General features: G+C 31.1%; 1 non-coding gene across 1 annotated transcript; it reads right to left on the bottom strand.

Annotated features, from left to right (window-relative positions):
* Positions 1 to 5,547: 5,547 nt before the first annotated feature.
* On the bottom strand, positions 5,548 to 5,663 carry LOC131078645 (U5 spliceosomal RNA). The gene has a single exon (XR_009113816.1). It is a non-coding gene; the product is annotated as a U5 spliceosomal RNA (small nuclear RNA).
* Positions 5,664 to 6,597: the final 934 nt, after the last annotated feature.

Below are 6,597 nucleotides of genomic sequence, written 5' to 3'. Positions count from 1 at the left end.
CAACTCAATGTTCAAGAACAACATGGAAAGTGATTCTGCAATAGATTGAAGGCAAAATAAATCACTCATAAAAAATCAAAGTTTGGAACTTGTGATCTTTCCACCCAAAAAGAGAATAGTTTTGTGTAAGTGATTGTTTAAATGAAAGTATAAGTTAGATGAATTAATTAATCGCTACAAAACTCAGTGAGTCAAATGATGGAAAATAAAAAATAAAAAAATAAATTGCAAGTTTGGATTATCATTACATATTCTTATTTGTAGTCTTGATAACATCCGTCAAATCTCTGATTCTAATTACAAGAGCCTTGGATCTTACTATCAATTACCTAGGTACAAAAACATCTTTAAATGGGTTATATAATGAAGAAGTGTCTATGAAACAACTAAAAGGCTACATACAAGAAGCAAATGAATACTTCATACACAAGATTCAAAAGACATGTTATGGACTAAAATAGTCCTTAAGAGCATGGTGTGAGTGTATTAGTGTGGGGAGATGGACTTCATCAAAATGTAGGATGTGTTAGTTGCAGTGTTGATTTGTGATTTGTGTAGATCAAGAAAAATTAAAGAGCAAAAGATTTACATTGCAAATAAAATTAAATAGAAATTTTATTATACTCATTTTGTTTCATATAACATTCAATAAATTGGCTTTATAACTTGTCATTATTTTTTAATAACTTCCCACCTACCTAACTAACTAACTAACTAGAGTATTCAATGTAAACCTTATTTCCTAACAACTCTCCTTAAGGTTTACATTATGAAAAAGGGAAAAATGGAAAAAAAAAATGTATGTCTAGGTAAATGTCTTGATTATCCAACTCTTCATCGATATCAACCTAAAAAAATTTATCTAGGAAAATGTCCTAATTATCCAATACTGCATAAACATCAACCCGAACTCCTCTTGTCTAGAAAAAAGGCCTAATTACTCAATACTGCATAAACATCAACCCAAACCCCTCTTTGGCAAAATGTTCTGATTATCCACCAAAATTCAACTATCCATAGTTAGTTTGTGGATTCAACTAGCCACAAACCAACAACTCATTGTGCATGCCTACTTTTTCTCATGAAAGGACAACAAATAAAAAGATGTTCCTCTTGTAATTAATCATTCTTGAACAAGAAGCTAGTTAGAGATGATAGATCTCCTCCTACATCAATTTCCCACAACCTCCAATTAAGTTGCACTTAGTTTTTACTAGCTACATGCATCATTATAAGCTTTGAAAACTTTGTTAGATGTAATGTGAATAACCTCAAAAACACAATCATTTGATAACCTAATATAATTGAATATTATCCAAATTGAAGGTATCAGATTCAAAATTCCTTATATCTCCATAAAATAAACCCCACAAAGGAATAAAATAAACCCCACAAAGGAATGAAATAAATCTGGCGGGAATAACAATTTATTTGTACTTTTTTTATAGCAAAGTAAACAATATACAGAATTGCTTACTTGAATGTAAAGAGTGGGAAGTGACGAAAGTAAAGGGAATAACAGGATGGAAATCAACTCCAAAAATCAGATTAAACAAACGCTGATACTGTGGAGCTAAGCCCTTTCTTGCTTTTTGGTAATTGAAATTACTATTTTATATAGTGATCCTTCATTGCCTTTTAAGAATAGTAAATTAAACTATTTTATAGATTGAACCTCTTCATAATAAATAGATGGATGATCATAATCGTGTACATGTAATTGGAAAGAAGAGATAGAAATGTTCTTGGTATAAGCTATAAGGTTATTTGGTTCTATTTTAAATAATTATAAATTTAAGGACAAAATCTATTAAGAAATGTCAAAAAATTAAAAGATTTTGACATGTGCTGATATGTGCAACAAAGTAAATGTTTTTTCTACTCTATTTCATTTAAATGTAAAACTTGCATATATCTACTATTCAATGTTCAAGAAGAACACTGAATTGATTATGCAACAAATTGGAGGCATGCAAAATGAATTGTTCATAAAAATCAAATTTAGAAACGCATAATTCTTCTACCCAAAAGGAGAATAGTTTAGTGTAAGTGATTATTCAAACAAAAGAATAAGTTAGATGGATCAGTAGACCACTACAAAGCTTGTAATCAAGGTAACATCCATCAAATTTGTGTTGGTAATTTTAGTAGCCATAGATGTTTTTTATACATCAGCTAGGTCAAAAAACATCTTTAAATGGATTGTAAATCAAAGAAGTTTAAATGGAACAATCAAAAGGCAATATACAAGAAGAAAACAAGTACTTGGCATACAAGCTTCAAAAGGCATTCTCTTTCAAGCACAAGAGAGGAATAAATAAAAGCAAAAGAATAAATATGATTGAATTATTGCAAGACAATGGTATTTCTCAAACACAACAAACAGTGTTGAAGTGCAATAGTGAAAGTTGTATTGTCATGATAAAGCATTCAAGGTATAATGGTAAAACTAAGCACACATGAATACAATATCATTTTATTTATGAACGAATTTAGAACAATATTGTATAGATGGGAGTATTTTCCAATTGAAATGATGGTGGCAAATGCACTAACAAAGGCACTATCAAGAAACAAGTTTGAGTTTTCTTAAGAAGGGTTCAATGTAGATCAAATAGTTATGTTTTGAAACTATAAATTTTTCTTTGAATAGGTGATGCAATAATCAAGACGTGTGATATTAGATTCGGTCCTAATTTTGATAATTGGCGACAGATTAAATGTGGAATAAATGATGAAGATTTAAAATAGAATAGAACATTTGGGGGTAAATTCAAGGCTTGAAATGGTCCTAAAATGGTCTAAGGGAATGGAAACTAAAACAAGTGTCAAGAAGAGTGTGAAATTGGGCTCACAGTTAAGGACTACAATCTATGATACTATTGTGTTTTTAGAAAATAACTCATAGAAAATATGAAATCAGAAAACTAAATCAATCTCGCTCTCATACCATGTATAAACTGGCAATATCTTTGGATGATTTCTAGCATTATCTAAGCCACCTAAGACAAGAAAAGGCACACTTTAACCTACAGAAAAGATAAAAAAACATAGGATATACAAAGAAATAAAATAGCAGTGAACATGTGAAGCAAGGCTCAATGAATGGATAAATTAACTTATAATATGAAGTAGATATATAGACCACTAGTCTAATTTAGTGGAGCCAAAATAGGCATGTCCACTTAAAGACTCACCAAAAATATTGTGACCAAAAATATCATGAGCTTAAAGCTAGACTCCCACTCAACTAGAACTCTTAAGCAATCTTAACTCTACAATACCCTAAGTAAACTTAACTAGTGTAAATATGACCTAGGTGATAAAAAAACTAAGTAAAACACCCTAGTCACCGCAAAAAGAATTGTCTACATGATGAAACATCATATTCACACTAATAATGATTGTGTCTATGTGATGTTTTACGTTGGTATCTATTGACATTTATTTTTTATTTTTTTATTAAGTTAAAAACAAGTTTTTAAGGGACCCGAAACCCCGTACAAAGAAGGTTTAATAGGGAGGACCCGAAACCCATAACTAAAAATATTCAGGATTATCCACAAAATAAATCAGAACAAAGAGGAGACTGATCAAAGCCAAGAAAAGGGAATCTAAGCAGACAGACACCTCCAAAAAGAAAAGCTGCCTAACAAATAAGAACATATGCATAGAAAGTCTATAGGCAATTCGAAAAAACAGGTACCCCCAACCAGGAGCAACCAACCAACATTGGGATTTCCCTTTGGAACCCTTATTTTGGGAACTAAGGGTCATATCAAAAGAAGGTGAAGACCTTTTAGAATTTTTTGATTTTAATCGAAATCCAACCTTCTTCAACCTTAGCAGCCTCAGCTTGCCAAACCAACGAATCCAACTCAGGAAACCCAAAAGCCAAGGAGATACCAGGAGACCCCGAAAAGACAACAGGACCAACAGAGCCAGGGTCAAGCACATCACTGGAAGACGAGACAGATAGTCAGACAACTCCAGTAGAAGCAGGCAAAGGGGCAACACCAGCGGATGTACCCACAAGAATTCTATCACATCCAGCAGCGGGGACAGATCCAGCGGACAAATCAAAACCACCAGTTGGCTCAGAAGGAATCGAAGCAGGAACACCATTAGAAACGTCAGCTGAAGGGACAACGCTATCAACAAGGACCTTGAGTAGAATCTACCACATGCACTTTAGAGTCATTAATGGGAAGATCATGCCCAACAATCTGAGAAGAGATTTTGAATACTATATAATGTTGAATCTATTGACATTTGTTATATGTGTCTAATATGGTACATTATATTTGATAGCATTAAAAGCTTAATTTGCTTTAAATGATATCATTTTTCATGTACTGCCAATTCCTTTTCCTTTATATGCAACTAATTGTACCTAGGACATTATCAATAGCATGTGTTCATGAGTTTGACTACAATTATGTAGTTATGGTACATATTATAATTTATGAGTTCCATATAGAACTTCATTACCATATCTAATTGGAATATGTTTCTTCATAGTTGTAGACCTTATCATGTTATTCGTAAATCCTATTCCATTTGGTCAAAGGCTATGGAACCTTACCTACTTAGTCATGGTCCTTTACATTTGTTTGCTTAGTTATTGTCCATATCTACTTGACCATAGTCCTTTATGTTTGTTTGCATAGTTAGAGTTGTATCATTTTCTATAATAGATAAAAACTCTCATCCTACTTTTTCACTTTTATGTAAATAGTTTTGGTAAATTGTGATTATACATATATATATTCAAAACAATTCGAAAAAATGTTATCAATTGCAAATTGTTCTTTTATGCTTATAAGTCTTGATAACACACTCATGACAACAAGAGTAGACACAACCAAAATCCATGATTTACATACTTTAGACATTTCCTTTATCATTTGAGTGAATATATTTAATTTCATGTTGGAATATTTAATTTTACTTCACATGCAAGTCAAAGTAAAGACAAAATATAATGAGAAATTATCACATTTTTCCTTTTCCTCTTATATTTTGACCCCATTACAACTAGATTTTCTATGAACATTTACTAGTGCATAAGATGGATTTGTGTTTCAATAATCATTGTGAGCCAATCAAAAGATTTCAAATTGTGCATTGCAATAAACCTCTCATTTCTAATAATCGTTGTGAGTCAATTAAAACATTTCAAATTGTGCATTGCAATAAATATTTAAACCCACATTTTTAACTATTTAAACCCCACATTTCCAATAATCATTTTGAGCCAATCAAATCAAAATATTTTTCAAATGTGCATTGCAATTAACCCCCCATTTCCAACAATCATTGTGAGCCAATCAAAACACTTTAAATTGTGCATTGCAATAATATATTTAAGAACCAATCGTAACATCTCAAAATAAAAACACTTAATCAAAAAAGTTTGAAGGAGAATCAAATCAAATTCATCATTTAGTAGTACATCAACCCTTTGCTCATCATCAAATTCTAACAATGTCAAAGTTCATTTTATAGAATCACTTGAATTATTTTGGTTTTGGTGTTTTGAGCCTCGTCTAAGTAGTAGAGAAAGCCTCTAAAAATTGGTGTATGTCACTTTGAGTGGCCAAGACACTGTATTCTTTAGTAAAAGGTGAAAGATTAATTCACTCTGTCTTGACCACGTGGCTCTATGAGATTTCTATTCAATACACTAGATATTATATATGATTTCTATTCATCTTGCTATAATCAAAGAAATGAATGTGCGACTAAAAGTTAGTGTTTATGGTGAAAATGGATAACAATAATAACGATATTGAAAGGCTAAATGAATTCAACTACAAAACTCTAGCCTAACAACAACAAAGATCTACCATAACATATGAAGATTACCTAAGACAATGCAAATCAAATGAAATCACAAAGATTATACCATCACATGTCCAATAGGGTTTGGATCTCCATTCTTCCTATCTCCATTGATCTTGCTTGATATATTTGCTCTCAGATTTTATGTGCACAAGAGCTCAACAAAGAACGGAATGTGGTTGCAAGTAGGATCGCATATGCCAAGTAGCCAGATTGATCAAGTAGTTGGGTAGTTAGGATGATTGATTAGGGTTTGATAATGAAGGAAGTATCTCCTTATATAGAAGACACTATATGAAATGGAGGGATAAGATTGAGAGGTGTAAAAGGAGGTCGGCTATGATTAGAGGGTGGGTAAAAGAAATAATAAAATAATGAAAGGGGTAGGTAGTGTATGAATTAAGAGATGAATGACATGTGTCATGGGTAGAAAATGCTAATGAATTAATTAAATAAATAAAGATTTATTTAATTAATAGAAGAAGTGGGATCAAATTAAATAAATAAGATATTTATTTAATTTTAGGAAAAAGGATAATTTAAATAAATAAATGAATTTATTTAAATGAGAAATAAGGCTAGAAGAGGATAAATGAATTAATTAAATAAATAAAAATTTATTTAATTAATAGAAGAATTAGGCTAAAGTAATTAAATAAATAAAATATTTATTTAATTAGACATGACAATTTTAGGTGTCTACATTTTGCCCCTCTTTGAGACAATGCAGCTTGTTGTGTTGTTTCAAAGAAG

Source organism: Cryptomeria japonica, chromosome 3 (assembly GCF_030272615.1).
Source record: "Cryptomeria japonica chromosome 3, Sugi_1.0, whole genome shotgun sequence".
Taxonomy (NCBI): Eukaryota; Viridiplantae; Streptophyta; class Pinopsida; order Cupressales; family Cupressaceae; genus Cryptomeria; species Cryptomeria japonica.
The sequence above is the reverse complement of the archived record's forward strand: the minus strand, read 5'-3'. Positions and strand labels throughout refer to the sequence as shown.